Raw genomic sequence first — 14,705 nt, forward strand, 5'->3', positions numbered from 1 at the left:
CCTGAGCTGAAGTCGGATGCTTAACCCACCAAGCCACCCAGGCGCCCCTCTTCTAGCTCTTATTAATATGCATACCCAGTCTTACATGTTTGTAAGAACAGTGTTGATTTACTTTTTAAATTTTGGCATTTTGCTTAAAATGCCATCAGCTTTTTCTATTTTGGAGTCACAACTTGCTTTTGAAAGGTTTTTTACACATAAGAGTGGCATAATGAGAGTGATGCTGTTAATCTGAAGGTATTATTTTGGCTGAAGTGGATTAGTATTGGAAGAGACTAGAAGCAAGGAGACCATTTAGGAGATGAGGACCATCTGCAGGTGAGAAAATGGAGGTATGTGGCAGTTTGCATTGGAAGTGAAGAGATAAATTTGAGAGAGACTGGGAAGGTAAAATTAAGACGCCTTTCCAAGTGGGGGAAAGAGTTGAAATGACTGGGATAATGGGCACATTGTTAACTGACAGGGAACTTAGAATAGTCTTGGGGAAAACAATGAATTAGTAAGTAACTTCACAACGCTTCAAGTTGAAAGCTGTTCCCATCCTTTTCTAAAACTATTGATGGTATACTTTCTGTGTATAATCATTCAGCTTTCCTTCTGAGGTTAAAGTGTCTTGTAAAAGCAAAATAATAGCCGGTGACTTAATCCTGCATATTTCAAGGTACACATTTTCCTACACTTAAATAGGAAAAAATAGAAAATCAAGTGTTTAAAGAGATCATTAAAAACCAAACTGATCTTGGCATGCTGTCTTAGTCTCATACTCCCATGACCATTCATCAGAGGTGTCTGTAGAATGAGAAACACTTGCCTCCTGTAGGGAAGAGGTAATTATCTCCTATCAACTAGAACCTCATTCAGTGAACTGTAAACAGCTGGTGGTGCAGAACTATCATCCTCATTTAAAATGGAAATAACTGTGGTTTCTGAGTTTCTTCCATTTCCACATGTTCATTAGATATGTATTCAACAAAAGTTATATTTAAACTATCATTTGGTCATAGTCCAGTCTGCACACTATAACAAGTACCTGCCACCTGCTTTATTTTCTTGATTTTTTAAGTGGCCAAGTGCTTTTACTTATAGTGCAGATTTGATCCTGTATGTGCTGATTTCTGTGGTTCTGTATTAGAGAATTTTACTTGTAAATCATGCTAATAATTTAAAACCACATTGGCTTTTTTAATCTGTTAGACTATAGCAAAATAGCATTTCAGCTGGACCTTACTTTCAGTTTCAAATATTGCTATTTGCCAGGTCTCTTTTTTTTTTCCATTGAAAAAGAAAAAATGGTTTTTAATATTCAAGAAGATGGGGAAGATCTCAGGAGGAAAAAACATATTTTAGAAAAAGATTTTTCTTTAATTATTTAATATATCTGTGATCATTTTTTCCATCTAGTCTAAAAGTTCTTTGAAGTCAGGAACTATATTTTTAACATACTATTTGTTAGAGGTTAACAATGCCAGCCATTCACTCTTTCCCTTCTTTGGATAGAGGTGAATAAGCGTCCTTTCTTCCATTCCAACAAAATTAAACACATACATTTGCAAGGAATGCTTTCTCTAACTGGAATTTTTATTTCCAGTGTATTTCTAAGCACAACAGCTACTTTGAAAAGAATGATTTGTTACTGGTTTAACTAATGGATTAGAGAGTTTAATCAGATGAGGTGAGCTATTTATACACGCTTTTTAAAATGATTACGTTTTTTCCTGTTATAACCTTTCTTGGTATTCAAATGTTTTGGTGTTCCCAAACTATTGCCTTAAGTGAAATATTATTGTAAAAAAAGGCTATTTAACCAACTTAGATTCTGAAAGACTTCCACAGGGCTTAGCAACTGAGTATTATACTAGAAAATAAATCTGAAAAGGGGGATAAAGAAAAAACTTTGAACTTTGATACCTGTATTCAACATAAAAATAAGCTGTTCATATAACTTAATGGAGATTTTAGAAGGCTCTCTTTGTTTGGACTATCAGCCAGCAGTTATATAAAGAATGATAATAATTTGTAGGTAACTAGGAAATAAATAAGAAAAAGGAACAATAAAAGCAAATGTTTTTCATAGTTTAAATCTGTTTGGGAGATTTTAGGCATTTAAATACTTTGTTGCATTCAGATGATTTTATAATTTACTTCAGTGATTGGTTTGGACAGTTGAAAGAATTTTCAGTTTAACTAGATTTTTACTCATACTGATGAAATTTATTATCAGTTCTCATTATCACCAACGAGTATTTTTCTAAACTCTGATTTATTTAAGGTGTAATGCAAGTCTTGGTTAAAAAAAAGAAAAAACAACAACCTAGATTGAGTCATCTTCTTAATCCATAATAGGTTTCATTTTAAATCTAACCCTTTTTGCAACTCTCCAATTCTTTGAATTGAGCAAATATCATTATGTCTCATGAAAATCCTGCTTGATTTAGTCATGTATTTCAAGTTTAGTCTCAATTTTAGATTTTCATTTATTTATCCTATACCTTGGTTTTACTTGGGAGAAACAGTTTCACAAAAGATACTACAAAATAAAAGAAGTACTTATGGCAACTAGACTTCAGTGGAACAAAGTTCATGGCTGTCTTGGTTAAAATTATTTTCTGTTTAGAGTTGAAGACCTTATGGCATGTGATAAAAAGACAAAAGCGACTAAAAGACTATAGTAATCTTACTGAGGACAACCTTGGGTATACCATTAGGCTCAAGTTGTTAGGGTCAGGCGTAAGGCAGGGTAAAAATAGGAGTCAGAGGCTAAAAAATTTTAGCAGTCAAAGGCTTTATTTGGGAACTAAGGTCTCGGGCGAGGTTCTGTGACTCAGGGAGAGAGAGAGAGGAGAGTCAGGGAAGTCGCCCCCAGGTGTGGTGGGGATGGGGTTTTTAAGCTGCAGCAGTTCCGGGTTTAGGTCTGGGTGGGCCCTTTTCGTGTCAGGTCGTGCCATCGCTCGGTGATTGGTTGACCTCCAATTCGTTCTGGCACACTACTAGGGGCTTTTCATTGGGTTGGGCTGGCAAGATGGCTGTCCCCTCTACTGTGGTTCCAAGGACATCCTAACAAGTAAAATGGACCAAGTAGTTCTCTTCATGTCTTAGGTTTCTATATGTTTATGTAAAACGTTCTTTATCGTAAAGTGAACATGTAATATTGGCTTGTTTTAAATACCATTTTGTCCTGGTCTTTACTAGTGTGCTATATAAATCATAACAAATAGAGAAAGTGCTGTTTTTTTTTAATATTTTTCTAGTTTCTGATATAAAACACAGGCTCACTGTAAAAACATATTGCTGATATTTTCATTATAAGTCCACATTTTGCCATAATATGTCATTTTTCTAGGCTTTTAAGTCTAGAGATTTTATTTTCATTACCATTATTAGAATTTACTTTGTGGCTTCCAATCAGCTCATATTAAATTCTCCTCGGCTCATATTAAACAAACACAATGAAAAAGATGACGATACTTTAGTTTCTTAATTTGTTTGGAACAGTTGGAAGTTGGCAGCTGTGGTGGTGAGAGCTGCTAGTGAGGGCACATAGCTGTGGCAAAAGGCATTTGCCAGTTTAACTTGAAATTATTGGTCTTATGGTTCAGAATGTTTTTTTATTCCACCTAGATCCAAAGTTGACAATGTAAGCAATATTGGGCCCATTTTCAGTGGAGTCTAAATAAAACGTATAAAAAGTAGAAATAGTAAAAGATTTTTGTTTGTTTGGAGGCATTGTTGGTTTATGTTGTGAATAGGACTTTTACTGGAAATTGGTAAGTTAATAGTTTTCCTTTTTTTCATAGAAAAGTAAAAGATGTGAAAATGGAGAACAACTATTTTATTTTTTTGTTATTTTTTAAGAAAAAATTTAATAACACAAGATATTAACAAACTATGTATATAGCTCCAACTGCCATTAAAAGTAAGATCAGCTACTCTTTTATTTGTCTGAAAAGTATTTCACGATGCAGTGAAACTCTCGATACTGAGAGTTTCATTGTTGTTTTTCTATTGTGTTTTTTTTCTCCTTTCAGCATGTTCAGAATATGATTTCACCATTTTCTGGTGTTTATTGATGCCATTGAAAAGTCACCTTTCAATTCAATATTTTCCTTTGTGCTATTAAAAAGATAAGGCTTTTCATCATGCTTTTGATGAGCTACAATTTCTTTATGATGTTCCAACTTGTGAACGTATTTAATTTTTTTTCCTTAAAATTACTTATAACTCCTGGTATGATGGATTTGTGTCATTGAACATTTTTGTAAGGTATCAGAATCTTTTCAAATATTACCTCTGACCCAATCTTTCTCTTCTCTCCTTTATGAGTCTTCAATTTAAATGTCCTCTAACATTTTTTTTTTTGTATTTTCCATCTTTTTCTCTGTCATGCTTATTATGGTATTTTTTCACTGTGTAAACTTGGCTTAACTAGAAATATACTTCTCATGCACGCCTCTCTGTGTGCTTCCTAGTTGTAGCTGACCAAAAGAAGGATTTGTACAAGATTTGGGAGGCAGAAAGGAAGCCAAAGCCATCATCTCAGTTGGTTGTTGTGGCTATAAATTGTGAGAAATAGAAGCAGCAACTCTTGGAGAAGCAGAGTCAACATTGGCCACACTTTACCCCACTCTATATTCACAGTTTTTTCTGTTGACTTCCTGGCCCTGTTGACCAACAGTGACCTCAGGCCCACCCAGAGTCAGAAACAGCACCTCTACAGACTTCACCCTGCTACAGACTTCACAATGCACCTTCACGGATTCATTCTGGCAGTTAGCCAGGGCTGGGTTTCTGAGATTCTCTGGCAAGTTCTGATGTGTCCACTTATGCCAGTGCTTCAGAGAGGAGGTTTTTTTGTTGTTGTTTTTCTTAATTCTCTACCTTATCCATTCTGATCCTTACTTGCCCAGTGTGTCCCATACTTGTTTAGTTTTACTGTGAAAACAAATATCCTGTTTTCTATTACTCACAGTGGTTCTGCTTCCCTAACTGAACCCTCACTATAGTGGGCACTATTTTTCTTCATTCTCTTTAAGTTCACTAACTTTCCCTTCTCTTGCCGTACAGTCCCTTTATTATTTTTTTCCATTTAATTTAATAAATTTTAAGTCCTATATGTTTTTTTTATTTTTTATTTTTTAAAATTTACATCCAAATTAGTTAGCATCTAGTGCAACAATGATTTCAGGAGTAGATTCCTTAGTGCCCCTTACCCATTTAGCCCATCACCCCTCCCACAACCCCTCCAGTAACCCTTAGTTTGTTCTCCATATTTATGAGTCTCTCTCTTCTGTTTCGTCCCCCTCCCTGTTTTTATATTATTTTTTTCCCCTTCCCTTATGTTCATCTGTTTTGTCTCTTAAAGTCCTCATATGAGTGAAGTCATATTATTTTTGTCTTTCTCTGACTAATTTAACCTAGCATAATACCCTCTAGTTCCATCCACATAGTTACAAATGGCAAGATTTCATTCTTTTTGATTGCCGAGTAATACTCCGTTGTGTATATATGCCACATCTTATTTATCTGTTCATCCATCGATGGACATTTGGACTCTTTCCAAACTTTGGCCATTGTTGATGGTGCTGCTATAAACATGGGGGTGCATGTGTCCCTTCAAAACAGCACACCTGTATCCCTTGGATAAATGCCTAGTAGTGCAATTGCTGGGTCGTAGGGTAGCTCTATTTTTAGTTTTTTGAGGAACCTCCACATTGTTTTCCAGAGTGGCTGCACTAGCTTGCATTCCCAACAACGATTTTACTTTTTAAAGGAAGATAGAGGTTTGTTTTTTCCATTCAAAAATAACAGACTGACTGGAGAAATAGCAATTTCTCTTTTCCTGTCTGGATGCCAGCAACTGTAGATGGTCTATGAAATGGAAAGTGGCCAGGTCACACTAGGAATGCATTATTGAAGCTATTGAAATGTTTTTCAGACTGTGGGGAAACCTACCTCCAATACAGGATGTAGACACATTTTTCTCTGACAGGACAAAATAGATTTAAGGCCAGAATATAACTATAAACTTCCATTTCTCTGCTAGTGTACTGACCATGAATGAGATCAAACCCATCATCAGGTGTTCCCAGAGTTGTGGAGTATGTTCTACTGAGTGAATCAGACAGCATTTATTTCTGCCCAACAGGGATGACAACCAAAAGTAAAGGCAAAAGTAGTACTTGTAACTCATTAGGAAAAGTCATTAGCTTAGCTGTATTAAGATTGTTAATTAAATATTTAAAACAACTGGAGTAGGGAGAAACTTCCAGGAACCTTCCCCATTTGAAAGAAGTTATTATTTTAAGAGGTCAAATAGGGAAAAGTAGACAGTTTCTCAGAACAACAACTTAAGAGTATACTAAGAAAGAGAATATCTTTCCCAAGAACAAAAATATAAATAGGTTTAGTGAGGAAAGAACAAGAAGTGGTAAGTAGATACAGTGTCCAGGGTAGCTTTCATAAAATGAAAGAGGGGTTTGCTATACTAGAAGTTGACTAAGGACAAAGAAGGAAAGAAAGAGGGGCACCTAGGTGGCTCAGTTGGGTTAAGCATTGGATTTCAGCTCAGATCATGATCTCTGGTTTGTGAGTTCAAGCCCCGAATCAGGCTCACTGCTGTCAACATAGAGTTTGCTTAGGATCCTTTGTCCTCCTCTCTGCCCCTCGCTTGCACGTGTGCTCTTACTCCCCCCGCCGCAAACATTTTTAAAAAGAAGAAAGAAAAGAAAATTTATTAAAGGTAGTTTTCTAAGCATTATTAAAAACTTTGAATTCTTAGATTTTACAGAGCCCTTGCATGTGAGAGCATAGGTCTGACTGAGTTGTTTGTGTATTCAACAAGTATTTGGATGTACTGGACGTTAGATACATTGCTAAGGATTTAGTGATGAATGAACAGATACGGTACGTTGTCTGCCCTCAGAAAGCTTAAAGTTGAGTAACATTCTCAGAATGTGTTTGAATTAATTATCTTCAAATACACATACACACACATGGTTTTTTTTTTTTTCAATTCCTACAAAGTTTTGTTTTGATGTTTATATTTCTGTCTCATTATTTGGATCTTTTTGCTAATCCACCTGTCTGTATTACACTAATTTTTGCTTCAGGCTTTTTTATTACTCCTTTTTAAAAAGCTTTTATTAAGGGCCAGAGATCTAAGTAAAAAAGGTACAAGATACGAAACAAAATAAAAAAACACTTTTATTATGGAAAATTTCAACATATATAAAAGTGAGAGACTAGTGAATCCCTTTGTACCCATTATCCATACCCATTATCCAGCTTTAATAATTATCAGTTCATGGTCAGTTTTGTTTCTTCTATACTGGCATCACTCTTTACCATCTCTGGGATCATTTTGAAGCAAATCCCAGATATTTTATCATTTTATTTGTAAATATTTCAGAATGAGTTTCTAAAAGACAAAGTATCTAAAAGATACTTTTTCAAAAAATAATCACATGCTATTATCACACCTAAGCATAGTAAGAATAGTTCCTTAATATCATCAAATAACCATTCATTGATCAAATTTCTCTGATTACCATGCACATTTTAATGTGTTATTTCAAACAGATTATCTATGGAGGAATTCTGAGAAATGGCAGAGTAGGAAGCACCAAGAATCTGTCCCCCCACCTAGACATCAGTTGCATGGGCAGAAATTATCTGACATAACTGTTTTGGAACTCTAGAGTCAGTTGAAGGCTTACAACTTCCAGGGGAGGAAAGCTTTAACTGTTAAGTTGTGGTTAATTTCGGCTCTTAGCTCCAGAGCATCTACCCATCCCCCCACCCCAACCTCATGGCAGGCAGCTGTGTGTATGCGTCCCTAGAATCCAAAGATGGTTCAACACATGAAAATTGATCACCATAATATGCTACACAACAAAATAAAGGAAGAAAAACCGCCTCATCACCCCAGTTGATGCAGAAAAAGCATTCAACAAAATTCAGTACCTTTTCATGATAAAAACACTGAACAAAATAAGAATAGAAGGAAACTACCTCAACATATAAAAGCCTGATTTTTGTATATTGATCTTGTGTCCTGCAACTTTGTTAAACTCATACACTAGTTTTAGTAGCTTTTTTGTAGATTCCATCAGGTTTTCTACATAGATTATCATGTCATATGCATATAAACACATTTACTTATTCATTTTCAATTTGGATATCATTTTTGCAGTAGTCTGTTAAAAGTCACTCACCTTAATTAAATAATATAATTTACTATTAGCATAACATACAGTATATCAAAAATTTAGTTCCTTCTATTAAAATCCTTGCCGAAGTCTGATTTTGGATTCTAGGTTTTCTTAGAAAGAGTTTAAAAAATATTTTGAAATGCCTAATGATTATGGAGGAACTTTTTAAATTCCCAGCAGTGTAGTCAGCACAACTCTGCCAGCAGTTTGTTGTTTTTAAGTTAACATTTTTCTTTTTTTTAATGTTTATTCTGAGAGAGAGCACGCGCGCGCGCGCGCACACACACACACACACACACACACACACACACACGAGCGAGTGGGGGAGGAGCAGAGAGAGAGAAACGGGGAGAGAGAGAATCTCAAGCAGGCTCTACACAGTCAGCATAGAGCTCCCTGCTATCCAAGAGTTGGACACTTAACCGACTTAGCCACCCAGGCACCCTTACATATATATCCATATCCTCTTAATTATCAGCAAGAAAGGCTTTTATTTATTTATGTTTTTTGCGTTTAATTTCTGTTTATTTTTTCCAAGTTTTTATTTAAATTCCACTTAATTAACATACAGTGTAATATAAGTTTAAGAAAGACTTTTAGGGGTACCTGGAGGCTCAGTTGGTTAAGCACCCGATTTTGGCTCAAGTCATGATCTCACCATAGTGAGATCAAACTCCCCATCAGGCTTTGCACTGGTTATGGAACCTGCTTAAGATTATCTTTTTTCTCTTCCTCTGCCCCTCTCCTACTTGTGCTCACTGTCTCTCTCTTTCAAAAAAATAAAAATGAAAAGTCTTTTAAAATGTCATTCCTTAGTAGAGGTGTATAAGAATGCATATGAGTTCTTAACAACTATTACCTAGAAAAAAATGAGCAACTGATGACATTCTAGATGCTACTCCCCCAAACCATTTTATCTTCAAGGATAGAAACACCTAATAAAGATTTTGTCTTTTTAAATTTTTTTTGAATATAAGTTTGAACTTAAATTTTACTTAATTTAGGTATATCAGCTCAGCATCTACTTGTTTTGAGTGTTATTCCATTTTCTCAGTGGTTTTCTATTTCTGGAAATATGTCTTTTTCCCCCAAGAAATGGCATATTTCACTATAGTTTGACTCTGCTCTAGGTTATAATATACACAATGTTGTTATAGAAGCAGTTTTCCAAATCTTAAAGCAGGTCCGGTTTCCACATAGGAATAGTGTTGTAATTGGGGATTTTGATCTTGACTACCAAGTCCCATACCAGAGGTTCATCTTCTAGAATTCCAGTCTCAATTCCAGCAAGGCAAGAATTGGGGAGTCGCAAGGCTCCCATGAAAGGAAGAGGGAGGCTACTGACCAGAGATGGATTCAGATTTGGGGGCTGGAGTTGAAACCTCTACGGTTTTTGGCGCGCTCATTTATAAAAATGAATACAAATACAAAATTAAGTATTAAGGAAATACTTACAGTCAGTTCTGATTATCTGCATCAATTATGTTCCATAAAGTCACCATAATAAAGGACCTGAATGTGAGACAGGAAACTATCAAAACCCTAGAGGAGAAAGCAGGAAAAGACCTCTCTGACCTCAGCTGCAGCAATTTCTTACTTGACACATCCCCAAAGGCAAGGGAATTAAAAGCAAAAATGAACTATTGGGACCTCATGAAGATAAAAAGCTTCTGCACAGCAAAGGAAACAATCAACAAAACTAAAAGGCAACCAACGGAATGGGAAAAGATATTTGCAAATGACATATCGGACAAAGGGCTAGTATCCAAAATCTATAAAGAGCTTACCAAACTCCACACCCAAAAAACAAATAATCCAGTGAAGAAATGGGCAGAAAACATGAATAGACACTTCTCTAAAGAATACATCCAGATGGCCAACAGGCACATGAAAAGATGCTCAACGTCGCTCCTCATCAGGGAAATAAAAATAAAAACCACACTCAGATATCACCTCATGCCAGTCAGAGTAGCCACAATGAACAAATCAGGAGGCTATAGATGCTGGGGAGGATGTGGAGAAACGGGAACCCTCTTGCACTCTTGGTGGGAATGCAAATTGGTGCAGCCACTCTGGAAAACAGTGGAAACATTTTTCCACTCTGGAAAAATTTTTTCCTCAAAAAATTAAAAATAGACCTACCCTATGACCCAGCAGTAGCACTGCTAGGAATTTACCCAGGGGATACAGGAATACTGATGCATAGGGGCACTTGTACCCCAATGTTTATAGCAGCACTCTCAACAATAGCCAAATTGTGGAAAAAGCCTAAATGTCCATCAACTGATGAATGGATAAAGAAATTGTGGTTTATATACACAATGGAGTACTACGTGGCAATGAGAAAGAATGAACTATGGCCCTTTGTAGCAACGTGGATGGAACTGGAGAGTGTGATGCTAAGTGAAATAAGCCATACAGAGAAAGACAGATACCATATGGTTTCACTCTTATGTGGATCCTGAGAAACTTAACAGAAACCTATGGGAGAGGGGAAGGAAAAAAAAATGAGGTTAGAGTGGGAGAGAGCCAAAGCATAAGAGATTCTTAAAGACTGAGAACAAACTGAGGGTTGATGGGGGGTGGGAGGGAGGGGAGGGTGGGTGATGGGCATTGAAGAGGGCATCTTTTGGGATGAGCACTGGGTGTTGTATGGAAACCAATTTGACAATAAATTTCATATATTAAAAAAAAAATAAAGTCACCATAAATACTGAATTAGTGAACCACTGCTCCTGTGTTGCTGTGAATCTCTGGTCACAACTTTTTTGTCAACCAATCAACATATAACCTTGGATTATATGTGTTTCTGTTTAAAAAAATGTTTATATAATACATACTGTTGATTCATTAACATTGTATTCCTAGCTTACAGCACTTACACTTGAATGAAGCTTATCTAACACACATATTTTCTCAGTGAGGCATATCACAGCTTTCCTGTGCTTAGGAACATTAGACAGCACTTCACCACTACTCTTAGGGACCATTTTAAACAGTGGAGTTGTACACAACTGCATAAAAATGCAAAAAACATGGCATTGTATAGACTGCAAAAAGGATGTTTGTTCATAGCATGACAGCTTAAACAAGAAGGCAAAGTGCCACCTTGTTTGACCTCAGCTGAGAATTGTGTGTTTCAGGCATCTCACATTTCTCTGTATTGCATGCGTCCACAAGTGACCCTAAAAGCTCCTCAAGTATTGATTTTGAAGTTACAAGTAAATTTTAGGTACTAGGCAAATTTGCAAATATGGAATCTGTGAGTAGTGAGGATCAGTTACTTACAATGAACAAAGAAATACCCAACAAATTACAAATTTTTCGAAGTTGACAAGTACCATAACACCAAATTCCAGAAAAATTGACATTCCTTTTTTTTTTTTTTTTTTTTTGAAGTAGGCGTCACACAGGGCTTGAACTCATGGCCCTGAGATCAAGACCTCAGCTGAGATCAAGAGTCAGACACTTAACCGACTGAGCCACCCAGGCACCCCAGAAAAAGTGAAAGTCTTATTAATTGTCTGACATTCTGTATAAACTGTTTTCCCCATATTTCTTAGCTTATACTTTTCGATTATTATTTATTGGATTTTCTATAAAGTGAATTTATGATGATTTTGTAATATTTTCTATAAAGAGACTAGGAGAGATTGAATTAGATATTTCTCTAAAATGGTTGATTAAAAAAGTTGTTTTTTATTTAAAAAAAATTTTTTTTTCAACATTTATTTATTTTTGGGACAGAGAGAGACAGAGCATGAACCGGGGAGGGGCAGAGAGAGAGGGAGACACAGACTCGGAAACAGGCTCCAGGCTCCGAGCCATCAGCCCAGAGCCTGACGCGGGGCTCGAACTCACGGACCGCGAGATCGTGACCTGGCTGAAGTCGGACACTCAACCGACTGCGCCACCCAGGCGCCCCAAAAAAGTTGTTTTTTAATTGATAATTTGTGATGCATAAAATTTGCTACTTTATGTATACATATCTTATGTTTATACTGCTATAAACTTGGGCCATACAGACAAAGGAATTCATATACCTTCTATTTTATGTGATTCTTATCAAAAAAAAGGAGAAAAGAATAATACATGTAATTGTTTAGGTACATTTTGAATTGCATATACTACATTTTTGAGGATATTAATGACAGAAGAGAACTTCTGTGTTGACCAGGCATTATTGAGAACTAACTCCAATTCTGATTACCTGACACTTCCCATACTGGGTGCCCTGGGACCCATTCATATTGCAGTGCATCCCTTTGCCCTGTACATGTTTATGTCACAAAAATAATGGCACAAAAGTAATCCTGAACCACATAAATATATCCCGGTAGATCTAAACTCAATGAATCCCCAGCTTAATTTTCCCATAGCAGGATCCCAGAAATGCTGAAGGCCACTTCATTGCCACCCAGTACTGTCACCAGGAAAGTGAGATGGGAGGGAATTCCAGGTGGAAAGAGACAGTTATCTTAACTCATTGTGGTCAAATTTTGCAATTTTTGCAAAAACATATGACCAGCTGAACACATTACAAAAGCCATCCTCCTCCCAGGGCCTTTGAAGGGACCTGTTCAGGGGAGGGTCCCTCCAACTTACATTTCAGTAGCCCCACTCTGCCCCTAAGGAAGCCCTTCTCACTGAACTAGAAGGGAATCTTACATCCCTTAGACATGAGATTACCTGAGAACCACTGATAATAAGAAGCCTGAAATAGAGACATATTGCAAAATCAGATGAAAAATAATAGATGCTGACTGCTTAAGACTGAGTGGGTTCTCAAGTACATAGATAACACAGAAAGACTAGGTTGCCTCCAGTGAAAATTTTGCTTTATTTGATACTGGAACAGCAGCTTTCTGTTAAAGAATACCAACCTCTGACTAGGACTTTCACTCTCCTTCAATCCTTAGAGTATACAGCACTTTCTCAAATTGACCAGACTATAATTGATTATCAACTGCTGTTCACTGACTGCCCACAACCTATGTGTAAGATGGCCATGCTCTAGGTGTTAAGTCCTGGCTACTATAGACAGTAACAGAGTCCTTTCCAGTGAGTGTTTTGTGTCTGTTCAGTAAGCCTCACTACCCATTCTTCCTAGGCTCCCACCTTTAATTGCTTAGCTTAGGACAGAGTATTGACTAAGAATGTAGGATCAAATAAGCCTTAGATATGATTCAGTGGTGAGTCATAAAAGCATACAACTACATCTATGCAGTCAATTAAAATATACAGATAGTTCTCATATTGCTTATAGTACTATAGTGGTTATTCTAAAAAGTGCTTGGGTGTTTGAGTGCTTGGATGTTCTGTGTAGAATGCCATCATGTTTTGACCTACCTAAACCAAAAATTCCAATTGTGATAACTGTTTATCAGGGGGTGATGCGTGTGACTTGCACAGCTCATACCACTTTAAAAACCCATCTGAGGGGTGCCTGGGTGGCTCAGTCAGTTAAGTGTCTGACTTCAGCTCAGGTCATGATCTCACAGCGCGTGAGTTTGAGCCCCACGTCAGGCTCTAGGCTGACAGTTCGGAGCCTGGAGCCTGCTTCGGGTTCTGTGTCTCCCTCTCTCTCTGCCCTAACCCACTTGCATTCTGTCTCTGTTTCTCTCAAAAATAAACATTAAAAATAAATAAATAAATAAATAAATAAATAAATAAAATAAAAACCCATCTGAGAAAGGTTAGTACTCATTCTACTTTTTCTATGGAAAATTGAGCCATTCAAGTCATTACATTGGTGTTATACTGGGTTCAAGATTTGGATCAATTATTTTGAAAATAAGGTGATAAAACATCCAAATATCTGAAAGTCTCATTAAAGCCCTTTAATTGGAAGGTGAAAGGGAGGAGATATTTCTTCTTATTCTCCTGCTACATTAAGGGAAGTTGTGAAGATGAGTAATGTCTGTAAACTGTCACTTTTAAACACTCTGTATTTCTAGGTAGTAGGCAAAACTCTTATGAGGCAAGTGTAGGAGAATAAATTGAGGCTTAGAGAAGTTTGTGTAACATGCCTAGTAAATGGCAACAGGAAGAGGCAGAGTCTTAACTCCAAGCCTTTATATTCACCATTAACAAGTGCTTTGAGGAGCCAGTATTTTGTTTTGTTTTATTTTCCTGGTGCTTTGTTGAAGGTGACTAACAATATAAGCTTCAGGGCTGCTTTTAATATTGGCTGCTAAAGCCACATATCCTTGGCATCTGCCCATCATTAGCAACATAAGACATTACCACAGAAACCTTAAACAATTAGATTTCTCATGTATCTAGTTAGTAGAAGAAAGTGAAGTATAACTTTTAAATAACTAAATGAGTAGAATCATAAAAGGTGATTCTACTTTGCCTATATTTGTTGTTTCCATATTTTAAGATGATTTCTTCTTTGTCATTATAAGGGATTATCAATTATGGAAACACATAGAAATTTGCAAAAGTCAGTGGAGAATGTAACCTTTTTTTGAGGAATGAACAAATCTGAAGGAA

General features: G+C 36.5%; 1 protein-coding gene across 12 annotated transcripts in view; it reads left to right on the forward strand.

Annotated features, from left to right (window-relative positions):
- The window catches only part of FUT8 (fucosyltransferase 8), a 311,102-nt gene that overhangs the window by 218,369 nt on the left and 78,028 nt on the right, over positions 1-14,705 (forward strand). The window lies entirely within an intron of this gene.

The sequence above is a fragment of the Prionailurus bengalensis genome, chromosome B3 (genome assembly GCF_016509475.1).
Source record: "Prionailurus bengalensis isolate Pbe53 chromosome B3, Fcat_Pben_1.1_paternal_pri, whole genome shotgun sequence".
Lineage (NCBI taxonomy): Eukaryota > Metazoa > Chordata > Mammalia > Carnivora > Felidae > Prionailurus > Prionailurus bengalensis.